We start from the raw sequence: 22,546 nt of genomic DNA, 5'->3' as shown, positions 1-22,546 counted from the left end.
AGGAAACCCTGAGTGTCCAACTCCAGGGTAACCTTGAAGTTGATGTATCTGCTAGATGTTTATGACTTATGAAGAAAATTTAAATGTAAGCCTCAAACATTGAAACCTTTAACTCCCTAAATTTTGTTTTTGCAGGTAAATCTTTTAACACATAATTTTGTTGAAAGATGTTAAATTGTGTTACCTATTAGGACCTCACTCCTCTCTCCATCTCTGTCTCTGTCTCTGTCTCTGTCTGTCTCTGTCTCTCTCTCTCTCTGTGTGTGTGTGTGTGTGTGTGTGTGTGTGTGTGTGTGTGTGTGTTAGCCTCACCTCAATTTAGTTGTGACAGGGTCCTCAGTAAGGCCAGCTTTATGCTCATTTGTAATAGCAACTCTCTTGCTATAGTTTCAGCCCCAAAGGTGATTATGAAATTTTGACATCAGGGGACCTGGCTTTACAGTTCCTCATGATTCAACTGTGTTTCCTCTAGGCTTCTTTGACTAAATACTATGAACTTCCCCTCTCTCAAGTACTGGTTCATCTGTGTGTGAATCACCTGTTCACTTCTCTCTCTCTCTCTCTCTCACTGTAGGTATATATGTATTTATGTATGCATGCATGCTTGCATACAATAACTTAGCTAATTGTTTTATGGCTTAAACTATGGAGACATTTCCTTCTTAATCATATTAAATATATATATCCCCTATGTCATGTCTTAAATTATATCACTTTTCAATATTAATCTTCCACTTTAAAATCCATAAAAATAATTGACATTATGGAAACAGTAATTATAGCTTGTTCCTAAAAATCTCAGAGACTAGAACTAAGAAGCAGATCATGAAATCAAAAGAAGCAATTAGAGATGTGAATGATAGGAAATACTGTATTACTTTCCACAACAGGTAACAGAGCTGTAGAAGTGCCTCTAAGTGGTATTTTAGTTCTGTTAATAATAAGGTAGGCACCTTAGGAGGTAATTGTTGGGAAAGACTATCTTTATTAAGTTACAAATATTCCTTGAAACTCATTTTTTTTTTCAAGCAGCAGAGACACAATGGTTAACAAGCAGGCATTCCTGTGCCAAGTAAGAATTCTATAAAAGGAACAGAGGAGAATTACAAGGTCTGAGGTTACCAGGAAGCACATGGAAGACCACAGAAGACTCTAAACAGATACTATTTGAGACTTAACCTGATGAGTGACAAGAAGATGCTGATTTTGACTTTGGTCAAAATAAAGTTGTGGGGTCAACTGGTAGTCTCACTGACTGACAATGTGCCTGCAGTTCAGAAATCAGCTCTGGATTGTTGTTGTATTTGGATGGTAATTCATTCTTCTACTATGCTTAGCTTTAACTTATTTACTAATATATGAACACATTCTCCAATGCAAAAGTGCCAAATACACAAAAGGAGAAACTCCCTTCAACTCCTAAAAACCCAGAAAACCATGTCATCAACATAACAATGCAGAACCTGCCTCCCAAGTCATTTTTCAGAGAGTAGCATGTGTATGCTCATATTTGATTTAAAAAAAAAGTATTATTCAAGCTTTTCTGAATCATGTATTGTGACTTAGTAACATAGAGTGATTCTTTTTCATAATATAGTAGGATTTATTCTTGTTTTTCTTTTTTGTTTTAGAAACAGGATATCAATAGATAGCTCAAGATGGCCATGAACTTACAATAGCCTGGATTCCTTTTGGGGATTACTGGCATGAGCTACCATGTATAGTTTTCTCCTCCTTCTGGCTTACCTTGCCTTTCCCTTCCTTCTCTTCCTTTCCATTCTTTTCCCTTCCCCTTTCTTTCATTTATCCTTTTTTTCCCTTGAGTCTCATTGTGTAGTCCTTTTTCAGCTTGAATTCATTAAACAGCCCAGACCAACCTTAAACACACAGACTTCCTACCTCTGCCTCTCAAATCCTGGAATTAACTCATACAACATCATGACTTCACCGCTACACTTTTAACTGTAGCATCCTATTTCATTGTGGAACTCAATTAGTCCCATGGTTGTGGATATTTATATTTTTTTAATCATTAAGTAGTATTAAAACTATACATATTGAAACATGCCTTCTGTCTAATTATGATTTGTGTAGGCTTTCATGTGGTAGTATTTTAATAAAACACGGTCCAAAACTTTTATGCTATTATGAGCTCATAAATATCTGATGACTGCTTTCTTCCTACATAGCTTCCTATTTTCCCCATTTGGTGACTTTGTGTGGTCTAGGCAAATGGCAACTCTCCTTCCTTGCCATGTCAAATTGTCTCTTGCCTTAACTTTGTGTCTAATATATACCTTCTAGAATGCTGTTATCTACAAATTCTTCAAGACTGACTTCTGATTATAATTAAATTATAATTCAGTATACACAGATATTTTCCTTAATCATCATGTGGTTTAATTATCTACAGATATTTTTAAAGACAAAGTAAAGAAGGACTTATACTCTTTGTGGTTACCATGTGAGTGAGCATTCTTTCACCTCTGGTTGCAAAGAGCTGAGGGTTCCAAATGTACTTTGAATGTGAAGTACAGTGGACAGAAATCCAACAAAATACAGTATCATTTCAGAGAAGGAGTAATGAACTCTTCTGTGTGAAGCATCTGTGAACATGTCCATCACCATTGGGAAATAACCACAGGTATGGCTTTTGGCAATAGTCTGGACCAACACAGGTGATCTTGGTGATGGTAGCATAAGTAGAGATGTCAGGATGAGAAATAAACTATTCTTTATTCTGCAGTGAGTGGGAAATGCCAGAAATACAAACAAACTTTACATAACTCTTTTTAATAAGCTGTAAATGAAAGACAAGAGAAGAGTAAAGGGACAGCATGAGAATGGTGAGATTTTAAAACACAAGTCCATTAGGGTTTGACTATTGGATGGGAGAGATTATTATTAGGCGTATTTCATGTTTTATGTCAGAAGTCCAGTTATGTTTGAGAAATGCAGCCCACAGAATTCAGAGCATGCTAGATTTATTTCTTTTCCTTCTTCTTCCTCCTCCTCTTCCTCATCCTCTTTTTCCTCTTCCTCCTCTTTCTCTTCTTCTTCCTCATCCTTTACCTCCTCCTTCTTCATAGATTACTTTGTCTCTATGTAAACAAAAGCAGAAACTATCTGTCAAATGAGTGGGATGCTTTAGAGGTAGAAAATTAGAAATCCAAATGGAAAGGAGAGTGTGCTCATTTGGGTGTCTGGATGGAATTATGAAGAAACAGAAGGAGGAACAAGGCTTAAACTGCGAAGAAGATGGCTGGAAATTGGTAGAAACTAGAAAAGGAACTATGAGGGAGATGAAGATCTCAAAGAACTGAGACACCAGGGAATTAGATAGGCATCTAAGTGGACAGTTGAGAAATCCATTGAGTGTGATAAAAAAGGAGAAAGCAAAAGAAGGAGCCATTGACCCAACAATGGAATGGATTATTATACAAATGAGAGCAAGGATGACTAAAAATAATGAAAACCTCGAAGTAGATACAGAAATGAAAATTTTAAGGAAAAAAAAAACCCCAAAATTGTTTTCAGCATTAAACATATAAAAGATATAGAACTTTGAGGCTCAAGACACAGTGCCTTAGGGCAGAGTTGTTGTGCTTTAAACATCAGGGGCAATTCGGGTGGCCTAGGCCATCAGCTTTTCCCTGGGACTATGATGATAATGTATTTCAAGACAAAACAGATCTTAAGGTGGGGTGAGTTAATTTTCTTAGAAAAGATTATGACAAGTTGAAAGTTGGGCTTGATATAAAAAAAATAATAAGGTACACTGGGTCACAAGTAAGGAATAGCCTATAGTTCAATGTGACAATAATGGCATGTAGGGGCAGGGAACTTCAAGCATGTGTCTCTGCTTCAGCTTTCCTCTGTGGCTTGAACTTCTATCTTGCAGCAGAGACAGAACAGGCCAAAGAAAAATAAGCTCAGGAAGAATGCTTCAGCCACCTGAGCTGTATTTCCAATTGAATACTCTAGAAAGTGGAGAAAATGTACTTGTACTGTTGTTTTCACTGTATCTTCTAGCCCTCCTTCCCATCCCCTACCATCACGATCTTTTCCCCTGTTTCCTCACCTGTATTGATGCTTACTATTTGCTTAGGTCCTGCTTCCATCTAGGGGATCTAATACAATGACATCACAGTTCTAGTTTCCACAAAGCTCTGGATAAACAAAGACAAAAGAAAATGAATAAAGCTGTGTTGCAGCACAGTCACTTTACTGTAGAATCAACATCAATTTTGCTGTTGTTGTTGCTGTTTTTTGTGAAAGCATAGACAAAAGAATGATTGTTTTACCTTGAACTATGATGAAGAGTAGGAATCGTTGCCTTTTACTGAGTCTCTTGCTTTCTGCCAGGTGCTGTCTGTCACTTCCCTTATATTCAGGACATCACTTAATCTTAACATAAGTAAACATGGGTATGTCCTTTTGATTTTTCATATCTCAGCTGGCCATACCTGTGAGTCTTTAAATAGATGACAATATTTCTGAAAGTTTAACTGCCTGAATATCTGCAATGTCACTTTTCCCTTTAGCATTTCGGTTTTTCTAAATCACAGCACCAGTTCTGAATCCACTTTCTCCCGAGACAAATGAGCATGGTGATCATTAACCAAGCCTCTAGTTTGCATGAGCAGAATGCATCCTGATGCTCTTCTAACTGGTTCTCCAGGTAGGCATGACTCATTGATCAATGAGAACAGGTAAGCTAAAGATGTTCACCGTCTCTCTTCTAAGACAAACTGCCTTGATGCACACTGACTTAGGAGGAAGGTCTGGTATTAGAGGAACATAAGACAGAGAACGGAAACCTCATGGGAAATATTTACATGAACCTTTAGAAGATACTGTAGACTTCAGTGATTACTTGATAAGTATATCATGGATGCATATTAGAACTGGGTATTTTCCTTTTCCTTTCTCCATATTCCTTAATCTCTTGAATTATTTGTGATGTTTCAATAGGGCTCATAAATCACTTTTCTACTCCCCTGTTGAGAGTATGAAGACTTCAAAGTCTGTGGGATCGGCAAGGGAAGCGGGCCTGAATGAGCTGTCACAAAGGCTCTGAGGGGCCTGCTCCAATTGCTGACGGATAGCTGAGGCAGGCCGAAGGTAATGATGCTGGTCGACTGGAGGGCTTTCACCAGTCCTATAATCTGTCATCGCCTCAATGCATGCCTTTCCCTGGAAAGTGACAGATGATGCATGGAGCCACTGTGGTAATGCAAACTCCGTGTGTTCCAGAATCCCATGCCTACTGTTCTTACAACAAGTACTTCTTTTATGTACAATTTATTTTTCTCTAAAAAGTTCTGTCTAGACATTGTCATGTTTCCAGGGGTATTTCTTATCTTTACTGTACTCTTCTGTATTTGAGGAATAAAGTGCAGAATGGGGAACAGATATTTCTGCTGCTCTGATTTAGAAATTGGTTAGAATCAGAACTACAGTTCACTTTGAGTATATAGCTCTGTTTGCATAGACCAGGATGAAAAGATCTTAAGAATCCCTATTTGGTGTATGGTATTTTATTATAGTGCATAAATAATACTTTGAAAAGCGTTTACTATACACTTCTTCCCCTACTGTTATTAAATGAATTGTATCCCACTAATACATATAATAAGTTTTATTTCTGAATATATTAAGAGGCACTTTTTCCCAGCCCTCTGTTCTGGTTGTCTTATTTAGCTTTCATTTTTCTTTCTTTTTCATCACAACACTTATTAATTCCTTACTGAGTACACATGGAACAGCACCCATGTCTCTTTCTCTGCAGTAACCTTGAAACATTCAACCTTCATACATTGTTCAAGGCTGCATGAATAACTGATCCTTTACCACAGAAAACTTTGCCTAATATAGTAGTAAAACAACAAATCTGGAGTCAGAGTCTGCTCAAATAGCCTTCCTCCTTCTGTATTTATGGGATTGATGTATGTATGTACATGCACACATACCCATGCACATGTAAGTACATGTGAGAGGGAGGAAAGGAAAGAGCAAGAGACAGAGACAAGAGAGACACAGAGGGACACACAAATACACAAATACAGAGAGAGAGAGAGATGGAAGAAGGAGGGAGAGAGGGAGGGAAGGAGGGAGGGAGGGAGGGAGGGAGAGAGGGAGAGAGGGAAGGAGGGAGGGAGGAAGAGAGCTGGTCTTTCCATGACTGATTCACATGTAAAAGCAGGGATCATAATTCTCTCTCAACCCTCTGTTACAGAATTTCCCCAAGGATGATATAAAGTGAAAATACCTTGCAAACTCAAAACCCCTGAAGTACTCTACACGTATCAATTATAGTCACATTACAGTGTGACCGTGGACTCTGAGAAACTGGAGTGGACTCCACTGAAAATTGGCTCTGCTGCAAGGAATCTTGGATGGGGAGAACTTTCAGGACAGACGTCTTGGCTGTTGTGCCATCTTTCCAAGGTCTTTCAATTCTTTCTTTCCTTTCTTTTTTCTTTGTTTTTTTTTCACATGCATACACACACACACACACATTTTGTTAAAACAATATTAAAAACAAACCTTACTTAAATAAAGTAAGTGACTTGTATATGCTACATCAATTAGAAACTCAATTTGTCTAAGATATTTAATGTCTCTTAATGATCATTTGCTGGCGACAAAAACAATCTTTCCCCAGATCCATTTGTCCTTAATCAATATTTGAAATTAAAGTAGCTGTAAAGGATTGCCACAACCTTAGGCAGAAGGTAGTCTGCTCTGTGCAATGCAGAATGTGGTAGAGCAGACTGCATTCTGGGATCAGGGTTATCTCCACCCTTAGCAGTAAGATCCTTTGTGGTCTCTTCACCCCAACAGGATAAGGAATCTTGGTTGTTTTTAAAACTAAAGTGATAATGGCTAAACTTGGATCATTTGTGCCTTCAGGAAAATGAATACCACCATTGGGGTTACATAGAACTAGTTTTATACATCACTCTATGTCCTATAATATATGCATCCTTGAACAATTAAGTAATATGTAAAAAGAAACATATTTATCTCATGGGAGAGGAAGGCAATAATTCACCTGTTAGACCCAATTTAAAGCGGTCATGGCTTATTTATTACCTCTGAATAATGACCATTTCTTAGGATACTGTGGGGAATGACATAAGTTCCTGCCCTCAAGACATCTCTGACTCACTACACCTATATGACCTCTTTTGGTTCCGTATTTCTCCAGTATCTATCATTTTTGGTGTGGCAATCCCTATGACTAATCTACATGCATCCTGTGGGCCAAGACCATGTTCTTCTCAAAGTAACTTACTCTAACTTACAGTGTCCTTATTATTCCTCACACACCCATTAATCATGTGAGGGACTTATGGTCATCTGTTTTAGTGGGCTGTTATAAAAATGAGAGCTAGATAATGACTCCAGGCCTCTCTTCCTGGATATTTTCAATTGATCATTGCTTCTTCAAGCACAGAATGACATATGCAGTTGATAAGTAATGTGACTTTGAATTATAAGTCTATGGAAGTCTTAATTTTAGTTGTTACTATCCCATGCATGTTTTGAACAGTCAACTTTTTGAAAAGTCAACACTACATAACCCATCAACATCATGACCGATTTTGAGTTTATCTTTTGAATTTAAGCTAGAGGTCAGAAGAGTTGAGATAATGGTTTCTTTTTGGTTTTCTCTTTTTTTCTTTTCTTTTTTTTTTTTTTTTTTTTTGGTTTTTTTGGTTTTTGAGACAGGGTTTCTCTGTAGCTTTGGAGGCTGTCCTGGAACTCACTTGTAGACCAGGCTGGCCTCCAGTAGACCAGGCTGGCCTCCAGCTCACAGAGATCCATCTGCCTCTGCCTCCCGAGTGCTGGGATTAAAGGCATGTGCCACCAATGACCAACGAGATAATGGTTTCTTAGAAGCATTATTCATCACAGTGCTGAAGAGTAAGAGCAGATGAGGTGGCTGAGACTGTGGATGCTTCAAAAGCTTCTCTGCCCTGCCCGAGGATTTATTTGCATACAGACCTGGGAATGACCTATTTAGAGAAAGAACAGTTCTAGGTATATGTGTAAATTTTGTCTCAGTATTAAAAGTGCTCAGTGGAAGAAGAGGCACAGTAAGTTTACATGGATCTGAAAAGAGCTAGGATAGGAAATGGCCTAAAATTTAAAGCAGCAAATGTTTTACTAATTTAACTAAATGTGTTCTTATTGCATATTTCTCTCTCCCCTCCCCCTCTATTTGTGTGTGTGTGTGTGTGTGTGTGTGTGTGTGTGTGTGTGTGTGTGTGTGTGTGTGTGTGTGTGTGTGTGTGTGTGTGTGTGTGTCCGCCGTGTGTGCGCGTTTGGGTCCCTGTGCAGATAAACACATGCCATAGAGCACATGTGGAGGTCAAAACTACCTTTGGTGAGTGAGATCTCTCCTTTATCCATGGATTCCAGTACCAAACTCAAGTCATCAGCTTTGAGCTGCAAACACTATTACACATTGAACCATCTTCTTGGACCAAAAGTATTTTCAATGCATGCAAGGATAACTATTCTAAAGATTACATTTGGAATGAGGATCTGACTGGTCTCTGAATTTCTTGTATACATTCAGAGGTTTCCTAGGTTGCAGCTGTGTTCCAGGTCAAGCACACTCAGGCAAGGAGACTTTTCCTGCCTCTTTCCTCTGCATGAGCATTCACTGAAATGTTCTGTATGGAGATGAAGAGATGGCTCAGTGTTGAAGAGCACTGGCTGTTTTTTCAAGAGAACCTGGATTCAGTTCCCCACACTCATATGGCAGCTACAACTATCTATAGTAATAGATAGCAGGAGTATTTTTTAAAGCAACCTAATTTAAAATTTTTCCTGTCTATAACTATACAGGACACCTAAGGAAAAGAAGTGTGACTATATGACCTTGAACAGAATATTTCCTCTTCCTGGCTTTTGATATCCTCATATTTCAAAATTAATCATCTGGAATGGATTATCTCTATACTTTCCCAGCTCTTATTTTCTGTGATTCCATTTATCAACTTTCCACAATGGAATAGGCTAACTCTTAGGTATTGCAAGGCAGTGGTGGTGCACACCTTTAATCTCAGAATTCAGGAGGCAGAGGCAGGTGGATCTCTGTGAGTTGGAAGCTAGCCTGGTCTACAAAGCCAGTTCCAGGACAGCCAAAGCTATACCAAAAAAAAAAAAATCCTGTCTTGAAAACAAACGCCTTCTTAAGTATACATGGAACTTTCGTCTGTGTGAATAGTTGTAATTCTTCTGTGTTACTTGCTTGTGCTCTCTCCTAAATAACAATTTAGAAATTGTGCCCTCCACTGGCTTGCTGTTTCTGTGGAGGTCTGAATGACAAAGGAGATGCTTTATTTATTAGAGAGAAGTTTATTCAGAGTGTTGGTCTTGGAAATCAACAGCATCACAGCTTCTGTGCTTTAAATCTTTTGGTGAGAAGTCTGGTGGTTTCTAAGTTTCGGTAAAATAATACTGATCTCTCCTAGGAAAGTGATTATTGCATATCTCTCTTATAAATTGAAACATAGATCGAAGAAGAGAAATTCTGTGAAGAGTTAAGACACACACACACACACACACACACACACACACACACACACACACACCCCTCATATTTGTTGAGATACAATTAATATGCTATAAATTCAAATCATTTTACTACATAACCAATGATTTTAGATGCACTCAGACATCTATAAGACCTACTGCATGTGATTTTAGAGCAATTTTATTTCCTTACAGGAAACTACACACTCATTAGAAGTCATGTCCATTTCTTTCCCCATTCTACACCAAATTTTCTAACCTTCAGCAAACAAGAATAAACTTGTTTCTATGGATTTATGTATTCCAAACATTTTACATAAATAAAATTGAAAATGTTCTTTTGGACAGACTAATACCACTTGGATTATTTAAATTACTTATTTTATTGTGGATGTTTTCATTTCCCCCTTCCTTTTTCTTCCTTCAAACCTTTCTATATACTCCTCCATGCTCTCTTTCAAATTCATGGCCTTGTTTTTTTGTTTTTTTTTTTTTTTTTTTTTTTTTTTTAGTAATTGTTGTTACATACAGGCAAGTGTATATATACCTAAACGTAACCTGATCAGACTGTATGATGTTACTTTTGCATATATTTTCTGGGATGACCATTTGGTATTGGATAACCAGTTGGTGTGCTCACAACTGGAGAAAACTTTTTTCTTGCTCTCGGCATTTATTGGTTGCTTGTAGATTTCTGTGTAGAGTTGAGGCCTTCTGGGCCTTCCCTGTCCGCTTTAGAATATCTAGTGTTGTTGTGTCTGTTCAGCTCATGTTTGAGTAGTCATGGTAGTGAGACTTAACGAGTGTAGCTTCTGACATTCTAGGAAACAACCTCACAGCAAACCCCTTGATCCTCTGGGAGGATTCTTACAATCTTTCTGCTCCCTCTTCTGCAATGATTCCTGAGTGTTATAAGCAGGAGTGGAATGGTGGATGTTTCCATTGGAAGTAGGCTCCAGCAGAGTACATTGTGATTGGTTGTATTTTTCTATAATCACCCCTGTCTGTCTGTTGCAAAGAGAAATTTCCTTTAAGAGGGGTGAGGAATACACTTCTCTGTGAATATAAGGATAAAATTATGGTTCATCTAGTTATAACATTTATAAAGATGTCACCATTTTATGCTTAAATGGTGTCAAATACTATGAATATACCATTAGTGTGAATATACCATTATTCTATCAGTTAAGCAATTTTTAATCCATTCATGAGTTGACAGCCATGTGATTTACTTCTCTTGCTTCGCTGTTACAAATAATATGGAATGAAATGTTCACATACACGTTTTGATATTCACATTTTTTGTGTGTGTGAAGTCTATTATATGTTGCTCAGCTACTGATGAACATGAGATGAGCCCTGATATAATCGGTATCAACTCCATTGAATAAAACAGATTTTTCCCTCTCCCAGCAGGTATAAATGACAGTTCAGTTAATTATTACATTAAAGTTGGATAAGACAAACCAACAGAAGGAAAAGAGACCGAGAAAAGGCCCAAGAATCAGAAACCCCCTTGTTGGCACATTCAGGAATCCCATAAAAATACTAAACTGGAAGCCATAATTTAAACAGAGAGGACCTTGTGCAGACCTGTGCAGGCTCTGTGCATGCTGCTTCAGTCTCTGTGAGTTCATATGAGGTTTGCTCATGTTAATTTAGAGGGTTTTGTTTTCTAGGTATCCTCAAGCCACTATGGACCTTACAGTCTTTCTACCTCCTCTTCCACAGGGTTCCCTGAGCTCTGAGGGGAGAGATTTGAGGAGACATCCCATGAACTGTGAAAGTTTCAAGGTCTCACGCTTTGTGTAATTGCTGGTTGTGGGTCTCTATATTTGTTCCCATCGAGTGCATGAGGAAGTTTCTCCTATAATAGCTAAATAAGGTGCTGATTGATACATACAGCAGAATATCATTAGGAATCATTTTATTCCTATATTTTTTTCACTTTTTAGACTAGTGTTATTTGGTTTTACCCTACGCAATTTAATCTCAGGCTCTTGGTCATCCAAATAGTTTTGGGTATAGGTTCCATCTTGTATAGTGAGCCTTAAGTCAAATAAGTTATTGGTTGTTAACTCCTACAAACTTTGTGTAAACATGGCCCTAGCATATCTTGGAGGTAGTATGGCATTGTAGATAAAGGTTTTGTTGTGAGCGTGGTGTTTCTGTTTCTGTTTTGATAGCTTTGGTATAGTACCTTCTTATGCCCAAAGTGCCAGAACACAGTAGTAAAGGCTCTATGAAGCACCAGCTCAACATCTCCATCTTCAGTGAACTGCATAGGTGCTGTCATCAGCAAAGGGGCCTTAGTGTCAGCTTGTGGAGAGAAACAGCCTGTTTGTTTGGGGATTCCCACAGGGCCCTTTTGGCCAACATCTCAATTAGATGTAACCCAAACCGGGTACTGGAAGCTTTGTTCGGTGACAAGAGATTATCATTTGGGACTGTCTCCCCGATTATTTAGCCATAATTCCACTGCATTATTTTTCCATACTCCCCCTCAAATGTCCTTTAATTTCCCCCTCTCCACTTGATACTTCTATTAAATCCTCCCTATCCATCCATATCTCTCTATTATTTTATCTTTCCTAATAAGATGCATCTGTTTACTCTAGTGTCTTACTGTATACCTACCATCTGTGGTTCTATGGAGTCTATCTTTGTTATCTGTAGGCAGAGTTTTCAGTATAGACTCCTGATCAGCTCTGTCCCATCAACTGCTCCCCAAATAATCACACAGAGAATTATTATTAATTATCAATTCTCAGCCTATAGCCTAGGCTTGTCTCCGACCAGCTCTTACAACTTAAATTAAATTAACTCATTTCTATTAACTATGTGCTGCCCCAAGCCTTGTTTACCTCATCTATAAATTTCCCATGTTCCTTCTTTTGCATCTGGCTTGAGACTCCTCTGACTCTGCCCTCCTTTTTCCCAGCATTCTGTCCGGCCCCCAAATCCTGCCTAGCTATCAGTGAATCAGCTTTCTATTAACAATGAGAGCATCACGTCTTCACAGTGTACAGACAGACAGATTGTTATATGACTTAACAACCGTTATCCACATATAAGAGAATACATACCATTTTTGTCTTCCTGGGTCTGGGATATTTCACTCTGAATGATTTTTTTCCAGTTCCATCAATTTGCCTGCAAATTTCACAATCATTTTTTAACAGCTGAGTAATACTGCATTGTGTAAATGTATCACATTTTCTTTACCCATTCTTCTGTTGAGAAACATCTAGGTTGTTTCCAGTTTCTGTCTATTATGAATAAAGTAGCAATGGACATTATTTGAGCAAGTGTCTCTGTGGTAGAATGAAGCATCCATTGGGTATATGCCAAAGAGTAGAATAGCTGGACTCTTTTTTTTTTCTTTTGGTTTTTCAAGACAGGGTTTCTCTGTGTAAGCTTTGCGCCTTTCCTGGAACTCATTTGGTAGCCCAGGCTGGCCTCGAACTCACAGAGATCCACCTGCCTCTGCCTCCCAAGTGCTAGGATTAAAGGCATGCTCCACTTTTGCCCGACAAATAGATGGACTTTTACATGGATTAATTCCCATCTTTCTGATATAATATTGATTTCCATAGTGGTTGTACAAGTTTACACTCACACCAGCAATGAATAAGTGTTCTCTTACTCTATATCTTCACCAGCATGAGTCAATTTCTTGCAAATCCACTGGGTGTGGAATTTCCTGGATGGATAAAAGCTTTAGACCTAACTTTCTGAGGTACTAACAGGCATTTTTCCTTCACAATGCCTTTTATCCATTTGTATTTTCAATAGAAATTACAAGATTTTCAATTTCTACATTCAGTACCCAAACTTCTTTTCATTTTATCTATCCTAGTGGAGAAGATATGGAGTGATTTCTACTTGCAATTTTTATTTTCATTTTTCTAATGACCAGTGATGTTTAGTATCTTTACAAGTATTTTGGGGGGCCGTTTTTTCATCTTCCTTGGAAAATGCCTATTAAGGCCATTGAACATTTTTAATTGGGTTGTTTCTCTTTTCTATAACTGAGTTTATAGGCTTCTTCATATAGGCTTTGCACTGACCTCTTATTTTATATGTGATATTATTTGTGAATATTCTTCCCCTGCAGTAGCTTGATTTTCATTTCTTTTAAGAATTTTTAGTAAAAACATTTTTAATTTGAGAAAGTAAACTTTACTTATTTCTCTGTTTTGTGCCTGTTTAGTGGCATTTGAAAGGATCTGCTGTAAAAACCATTGTCTTTAATATTCTCCTCTTTGCTTCAACCTAAACCATGATTTTTTTCTCTCTGAAACCTGATCTTGGATTTCCTTTGCATTAATTTTTGTATACAATGAGAGGCAGAAGTACAAAGCCTTTCTTCTCCATTGGCCTGCCATATTGGTCCCAAGGCTTTTACTTACAAAAGGTAGTCTTTATGGCCTGTGAAGCCATCATTACTTCATTAATGAAATTCAATTTACAGATATTATCTGGATTAACCTTTGAACTCTCAGTATATTTCATTGATTAGTGTCTTTTCTTATGCCACAAACACTTAAAATGTTAATTTTATTCTGCAAAGTATTTTACTTAGTGTAAACAAGTGGGTTTCATTGTGTAGTATTTTTGTGCATGTACATCACTGCACCTTGCCGCCATTCCCTCCTGGTCTTCCTTGCTTCCTCTTGATCTCATGCCTCCCTGAAAATACTCACCATTCTGCCATTTTTGTCAAAGATATATCTATTATACAAATGTGTGTGTGTGTGTGTGTGTGTGTGTGTGTGTGTGCAGTCAGATTTCTAAATATGAGAGAAAGCATGGGATTTTTTTCCCACCATTTACCCTTTTTGATCCCCGCACAGCTCTCTTCCACTCTCAAGTTATGTCACTATCAGCTACCTATCTGTGTACCTACCTATCTATAATCTATCATGTTTACATTCAGATTCCATGTATGGCAGAAGTATCCTTAATGTGATAGCTGTCTTTCTGAGTCTGCCTTATTGCACTCATGGACTCTGGTTAACTCCATTCTCTTTCAGATTACATGATTTCATTATGATTTAGTACAGACTAAAATTCTGCTGTATATGTATACCATATTGTCGTTTTGCATGGTGTGTGTGTGTGTGTGTGTGTGTGTGTGTGTGTGTGTGTATGTGTGTGTGACATAGACAAAAAGACACAGAGACTGAAAAGGGTTGGAGAAATGCACACCATTAATTTTCATTGAAATGCATCCAGCAGTAGTTAATATGATGAAAAGGCTTGAGTTTCAGATTTGAGAAAACAAAAATCAACCAATCCTATGCCTTTATGAAATTTAATAAATGCATTTATTACTGAATTGGGAGAACCTTAGTATTAAGACATCTGCTGATGGAGATATAGGTGAGGCCTATTTCCTGGCTACAGAATAAATACATCCAACTATTGTTTGTAGTTAAGTTTTAAAGTTAGAAAATGTGAGTTCTCTCTTACTCCCTTAAGTCAAGACTTTTTTTTGGCAAACTTGAGGCTTTGGGTTTTACAGAAATTTTGGAGGTCGGCTTCTATAGAAGTCAGGTGGAGAATGTGCACAATACACAAACCAATTCAGAACTATTACAATCTGAACAATGTTCAGTCTTTTGGTCCACAGAAAGAATACCATTGTACTTATTTAACAATTTTAAATATATTTCACAAATACGATCATCAGAGTATAAATTTTATACTTACTATATTTGCTCTTAAAATTAAATTCTGTTTTGATTATCATAGTCAGAATTATCCTCTTAATTTGATTTTAGGATTCTTTTAAAAATCATATAGAAAAATATTTTCAGTGAAAGATTGTATTGAGGCCTGTAGCCTGCCTGCCCCCGTTGCAGCTCAAGACCCCAGTATTTCCCAGCCCCACACTGGCTTGCCTGCTGTCCTGGCTGACAAGGAAGTGCCTTTGGCAATGTGATGGAAGAATGTGTGATCAATGAGGAGTACACAATACAGCAAAAGAGCACCCCTTACCTTATGATTTGGTGATCACCCATGCACTGGAGTGGCCCAGTTTAACTTTCCAGTGGCTTCCAGATGTAACCAGGCATGATAGGAAAGATTTCAGCATTCCTTGGCTTGACCTGGGAATACACACATTGGATGAAAAAAAAATTCCTGGTGATAGCCAGTGTCAAACTCCCTAATGGTGATGCTCAGTTTGATGCATCATACTATGACAGTGAAATGGAATTTGGAAGTTTGGGCTCTGTCAGTGGAAAAATTGAATAGAAATCAAGATCAACCATGAAGGAGAAATAAGCAGGGCTCAGTATATGCCCCAGAACCCTTGCATCATTGCATCAAAGACTCCATCCAGTGATCTTGTTTTTGAGTACACAAAGCATCCTTCTAAACCAGAGCCTTCTGGAGAGTGCAACCCAGATTTGTATCTCCATGGAAATCAGAAGGAAGGTTATAGTCTTTCTTGAAATCCAGAGCTCAGTGGGTACTCAGTGCTTCAGATAACCATACCATCTGCCTATTGGACATCATCAGTGCAGGTCCAAAAAAGGGAAAACGGTGTACAGTATTATAGGACGTTTCCTGGCATCTGCTCCAAAGTCTCAGTTTGGGTCAGTTGTTAATGATCAGCAACTTATGATTTGGAATACTCATCCAAACAATACTTCTAAGCCAAGCCACTCAGTCAATGCTCACACTGCCATTGAAGCGAACTGCCTGTCTCTCAACTCTCATAGTGAGTTCATTCTTGCCACAGGATCAGCAGGCAAGACTGTTGCCTTGTGGGATCTGAGAAATCTGAAACCCAAGTTGCATCCTTTGAATCACAAAAGGATGAAATATTCTGAGTTCAGTTTCACCTCCCAGTGAGACTATTTTGGCTTCTTCTATCGTAAGCTGAAAGTCTGAGATTTAAGAAAAATTGGAGAACAGTCCCCAGAAGATGCAGAAGATGGCCCATCAGAACTGTCATTTATTCATAGTGGTCACACTGATTTCTCCTAGAATTCCAACGAAACTTGGGTGATTTGTGCTGTATCAGGAGACAGTATCATGCAAGTGTGGCAGGTGGCAGAGAATATTTTTAGTGATAAAGTCCCTGAAGAAAGTGTGGATCCAGAAGGACAAGGATCCTAGACATGTCTGCACTTGTGGTTTAGACTCCCCTTGTTTTCCTCTGAACCCTAGATGGATTGAACACTGGGTTGTCACAGACTTTGTTCAGCCATCCATCTACAAAAGGTTCCACCAACAATGCCATTATTTCAAATCATGGGTGTTTTCTAAATACTGACTGAGGGACTTAATTCAACAAAGCCACAGACTTATATTTAAAATTTTCTTCAGGAATTTTCTAATAGCTAACCCAGGTCTAAGGTAGCTTCAGAAATGGGACATATTATGTGGGATTATTTTTTTTCTTAAACTATATCTGCAAGTTTTTCAGATTCTCAATTAAGAGGCCAGAGTCGATAAGGAATAGAGCCAAGTGAGGTAGGTACCTAAGCCTTGAGTATAAATATTGCAAGATACCATTTTTTATTCAGGAATTTAGAGAGACTCAAGTTACAGATATATACTGTAAGGTTCTCACACATGGCTTTCCAGAACACTCTTTTTCCTGTATAAATCCAGACTTCTCTTATATTTTGCTCATTAATGCATTTTTTGAGCTGTTTACATATTATTCTTTTCTTTTCTGTGGAATGGTTTTTGGTGTGTGTGTGTGTGTGTGTGTGTGTGTGTGTGTGTGTGTGTGTGTGCATGTTTAAAATTGGGACTGCCAAGTTGTAAAGATATATGTTTTTACCTGACAGTCGTACCACTGGTGAGCTGTCAAGTTGAAAAAATTGAATTGCTAATTTGTATTTGTTTTTAAACTTAAATTAATACTTGATAAGAGATGCTTTTTCAGGGATTAGTCCTTGACCACTATAGTTTGACACAGTCTCCATTTTGGTTGACCTGTCTTGCCATCAGGCCTTTTATTCTCCGTGACTAACTGTGTAAGTGCTCGTGATGGAATACATTGTGTTTCTATATAAAAAAAGCAATTTTATTGAAATGATTTGGGTTTAGTATATTACATATTTCACACTTGTTAAATATCTGTATTAGTTCTTACATATTCTCATGTATTTCTTATCATCCTATATACAAATATTCTCTATCTACAAATGCATGTATACATATTAGAGAGAAGAGAGAAGGAAATATGGGTACTGAGAGACAGAGAAAGGAGGAGGTATATAGAAGGAAGAGAGGGGGAGAACCTGGACATAGAAATGCTTTTGTATTTATTTATTTATTTATTTATTTATTTATTTATCTATTTATTTATTTTGAACTGGGGATTGAGCATAGAGACTCATGTCAGTTAGAAAAGGAGATTCCTAATCAGCAATATCAATATATCCACAGACAACTTTGAATTTCTTTCTTTCTTTTTTTTTTTTTTTTTTCGTTGTTTTGAGACAGGGTTTCTCAGTGTAGCTTTGTACCTTTCCTAAATCTTGCTCTGTAGACCAGGCTGGCCTTGAACTCACAAAGATCCGCCTGCCTCTGCCTCCCATGTGCTGGGATTAAAGGCGTGTGCCACCACCACCCAGCTGCATTTCTTAATGCCACACATATATACACTTGGAATTCAATGCTATCTGTATATATTAGTTACTTTTCCATTGCTGTGTTTTTGTTTTTTTATTTAGAATTTTTTTCATTCATTTTACACACCAGTCTAAATTCCCCCTCTTCCCTCCTCCTGTCCCTCCATCCTCCCCTCCCAACTCATGCCCCACTCCCTTCCACCAGAAGGCAAGGCCTCCCATGTGAAGGTACATTCAGTAGAGGCAAGTCCAAGCACTTCTTCCTGCATTAAAGCTGCAAGAGGTGTCCCATCATTGGTAGTGGGCTCCACAAAGCCTGCTCATGCACCAGAGATGGATTCTGATCCTACTACCAGGGTCCTCCCAAGCAGATCAAGCTACACAACTGTCTTGCCATGCAGAGGGCCTAGTCCAGTCCCATGTAGGCTCCAGAGGCATTGATCCAACTCATGAGTTCCCTCTATCTTGGTTTGGTTTCCCTATATGTTTCTCCATCATGATCCTGATGCACTTGCTCATAGAATTCCTCTTTTCTTTCTTTGACTGGACTCCTGGAGCTCTGTCTGGTGATTGGCTATCGATCTCTACATCTTCTTCCATCAGTCATTGGCATAAAAATTGACATGTAGACCAATGGAATTGAATTGGAGACCCCGACATTAACCCATACACCTATGAACACCTGATTTTGACAAAGAAGACAAAACTGTGCAACGGAAGAAAGAAAGCATCTTCAACAAATGGTGTTGGCATAACTGAATGTCAACAAGTAGAAGACTGCAAATAGATCCATATCTATCGCCATTCACAAAACTTAAGTCCAAGTGGATCAAAGACCTTAATATAAAACCAGGGCCAGCCTGGGCTACAGAGTGAGTTCCAGGACAGACACCAAAGCTACCCAGAGAAACCCTGTCTCAAAAAAACCAAAAAAAAAAAAAAAAAAAAAAGTTCAGTATCACCTTTGGGGCTGGAGAGATGGCTCAGAGGTTAAGAGCACTGACTGCTCTTCTAGAGGTCCTGAGTTCAATTCCCAGCAACCACATGGTGGCTCACAACCATCTGTAATGAGATCTGGTGCCCTCTTCTGGCCTGCAGGGATACATGCAGACAGAACACTGTACATGATAAATAAAATAAATCTTAAAAAAAAAGGAAAAGGAAATTTTGGGCTGGAGAGATATCTCAGTGGTGAAGATCACCAGCTGCTCTTCCAGAGGTCCTGAGCTCGATGCCCAGCAACCACATGGTGGCTCACAACCACTTGCAATTAGATCTGGTTCCCTCTTCTGGCCTGCAAGGACACATGCTGGCAGAACACTGTATACATAATAAATAAATAAACAAAAAGGGGGGGCTGAGACATAGTTCAGTGGTAGTGTGTTTGTCTAGTATGCACAAAAGGCTAAATTCCATGGCCAAAATATCAAAATAAAAAAAAATAAAATAAAACCAGTTACACTGAACCTGACAGAAGAGAAAGTAGGAAATAGTCTTGAACGCATTGGTACAGGAGATCACTTTCTAAATATAGCACCAGCAGCACACACACTGAGAAAAACAATTAATAAATGGGACCTTCTGAAACTGAGAAGCTTCTGTAAAGCAAAGGACACAGTAACTAAGACAAAATAACAGTCTATTGCTGTGTTAAAACCCCTTGGTCAAGGCAATTTATAAAAGAACATATTTAATTTAATTGGACTTACTGTTTCAGAGGAATATTGAATTTTCTTTACAATTTGGACGTCTGTATTTTACTACTTACTTCATTTTTTTTGGTTAGAACTCCCAGTTTGGTGTCAAAAACAGTTGTGAGAATAGATGTTCCTGTGTGTGTGTGTGTGTGTGTGTGTGTGTGTGTGTGTGTGTGTGAGAGAGAGAGAGAGAGAGAGAGAGAGAGAGAGAGAGAGGGAAACTGAGAAAATATATTTCTTTATATGTTCTCCATATATCTAATATACAAAAGTAAAACAATAAGTTTTTATTGTAAAAGCAGCTGTGAAGTATTCTTATTTAAATTCTTTAATGTATATTTTATATAAAATTAAGTTACTTTATTTAGAAATTCTGCTTTGATTAGAATCAAATAATTGGTAAGCAGTCATATTTCAAAATACATCATTCCAAATGTATTTGGCATTTTTAAAAGCAAACCAGCCTTTAATTCATATTCATTTGTTTCAACTAACATTTGTTTTCACTAACAAGATCATAAAATTTGATAAAACATCAAAGTTTTAGAGTTTAAATTTTAATCTGGGAGAAATGTGCATATTTGTTAATTGAATTCTGTGTTCTGTTATTAGCTTCTAGGGATGACTGTCAGTCTTACCCTTGCCTTCATTTCTAAACCTCTGGGATCTCCCTTACTCATCCTCTCCTCTTGGCGCTGTGAGAGTTCGTAACTCCTTCACATAGTGCATTTATTTCTTCATAACTGCAGGCCACCAGGAGACCTGTGAACACCAGTTTCCCTGTCTGAGTGCCTCTTTTCAAAAGGAGTCTTGCCATTTTTGCTTTTGTATTTGGCTTCTCTTTGATCAGGTTCATGGCAGCGAGATTAACCTGTCATTATAAAATAGAATTGTACTTCAGTGTTCTCCTGTTTCTTAAATGGATACTGAACTTGGCTCCAGACCCCCTTACCAGAAAGCAGCTGAAAAGCCCTTGGCAACAGAAAGCTGATTATTTGCAAAAGTGGGACTTCTAATTGGAAAATGTGATGGAATGAAAATAGTAATCTCCTAAAATGATAATGTGTTCCACTTAATGAATATTAATGTGTCATATTCATGAGCCTGGAGAATTTGAACCTGTGAGATAAGAATTTCTTCTACCTAGGGATGCACACTCTCACTCATTCACAAGTTTCCCATTCACATAGACAAGCATGCCATTCTTGATGGCACACTTCTAGTAGATAGCAATTAGCATGTATGCAGACGGCTAATTGGTTGTGAAGTTTTCCATGATTTTTTTCTGTTGCTGGCGATAATTATGCATGCACTTATGCACTATATTCTGTTTCTTTGTAAATTCTTAGCAGCAAATGGCTGTGTAGTTTACCTCTAATTTCACTGCCCCTGGGGACTGTGCAGCATATGAGATGTGACCATGGTTTAGAAGAACTGATTGCACTACTAAGAAACACAAAGGAACCTCTACTTGCAAATTTGTGTTGTGTATGTCAGGACTTTGCCCAAGGCTCTACACTCATCGCAATAATGTAGTTATTGCTTAAAATATATTTGGAACTTTTCTTTGAAACTAGGTCAATTTTCCCAAGAAAAAAGGAAATGAAACTTGTACTATGATTAGTTGGGTGGAGACAAATGTGATTCATTTCTTTAAGACTTTGTGTTTGGGTAGCAATCAGTGCTACATCTCATGAGAGCCTTGACATAATTAATGCTTTTCTTGAGATAATTCCATCTTTCAGAACATGGGACTTTTTAAGAAAAGTGGAAGTTAGAATGCATGGTCTGGGCACATAAGATTCAGTTTTCTGTCAACTGAGCATACATAAATGAATTTTAATTATATATAATATATGTGAACACATATTGTGGTTAGGAAGAATCAAAGCTGTTCTGCCTATTTTATGTAGAATGGAATAGGATGGAATGGGGATCTTTTGTTTTGTTTGGAGATCAAAGCAGACATTATGGAATGACATCCCCCCCCCCCCTCCGCTGCCGTAAATGATGAAAAACTTGATGCAAAACAGTTTCTAGAATTATGGAAGAAAGTAGAAGCTGCTTAATTGGAAAAGGCCTCAGGTAGATGGAAGACACAGTTAAAAGAGAGAAATTTGGGAAAGATGAAGCAAGGTGGAGGAGAGCTTTACATGAATGTAAAATACTATGTTTGGGGTATTTAAAGAACAGTTGGGCAGTGGATGTAGCTGATTTGTAGAATATATGCCTAATATGTGGAAGTCTCTGAGTTCAATTCCCAGAACTGTGAAAATAATATGGTGTAATATATTATAATATATTCATCCTATATGTAATCTTAGGTGAAAAATTCAGCTTTATTTCATGTAAATGGGAATAGTGCTCAGGGGCATTTTGGGGCTTTCAGACCTCTCAGGGTGTGGGCCTGCTCTGTTTTGAGGGTTTGCCCTATGGTTTATAGGACCACATTTTCCCCACATACTTTCTGCTCTTCCTTCAGTTTCTAGCATCCTCCTCTGGAGGCCCCTGTAGCTTTTTTACCATTGAGATGCATCTCTTCTTTCTCTATCCAGCATGGTGTGTTAACTTTGGGATTAATTTCTTTGCCATGATCCCTAAACATATCTCAGGAAAAGCTGAAGTTAGTTGACAAAACTGTGACCCATAAAATCAATTTCACAGTAATTGTGAAAATCTATTCAATGAAATGTATGT

The 22,546-nt window shown here is 38.0% G+C and overlaps 2 pseudogenes; one reads left to right on the top strand and one right to left on the bottom strand.

Moving 5' to 3' along the window:
• Positions 1–5,175, bottom strand: part of LOC118571382 — a 36,571-nt pseudogene extending 31,396 nt beyond the window's left edge.
• Positions 5,176–5,182: 7 nt separating this feature from the next.
• On the top strand, positions 5,183–16,683 carry LOC118571303 (annotated as a pseudogene).
• Positions 16,684–22,546: the final 5,863 nt, after the last annotated feature.

Source organism: Onychomys torridus, chromosome 1 (assembly GCF_903995425.1).
Source record: "Onychomys torridus chromosome 1, mOncTor1.1, whole genome shotgun sequence".
In the NCBI taxonomy this organism is placed as follows: domain Eukaryota; kingdom Metazoa; phylum Chordata; class Mammalia; order Rodentia; family Cricetidae; genus Onychomys; species Onychomys torridus.
The sequence above is the reverse complement of the archived record's forward strand: the minus strand, read 5'-3'. Positions and strand labels throughout refer to the sequence as shown.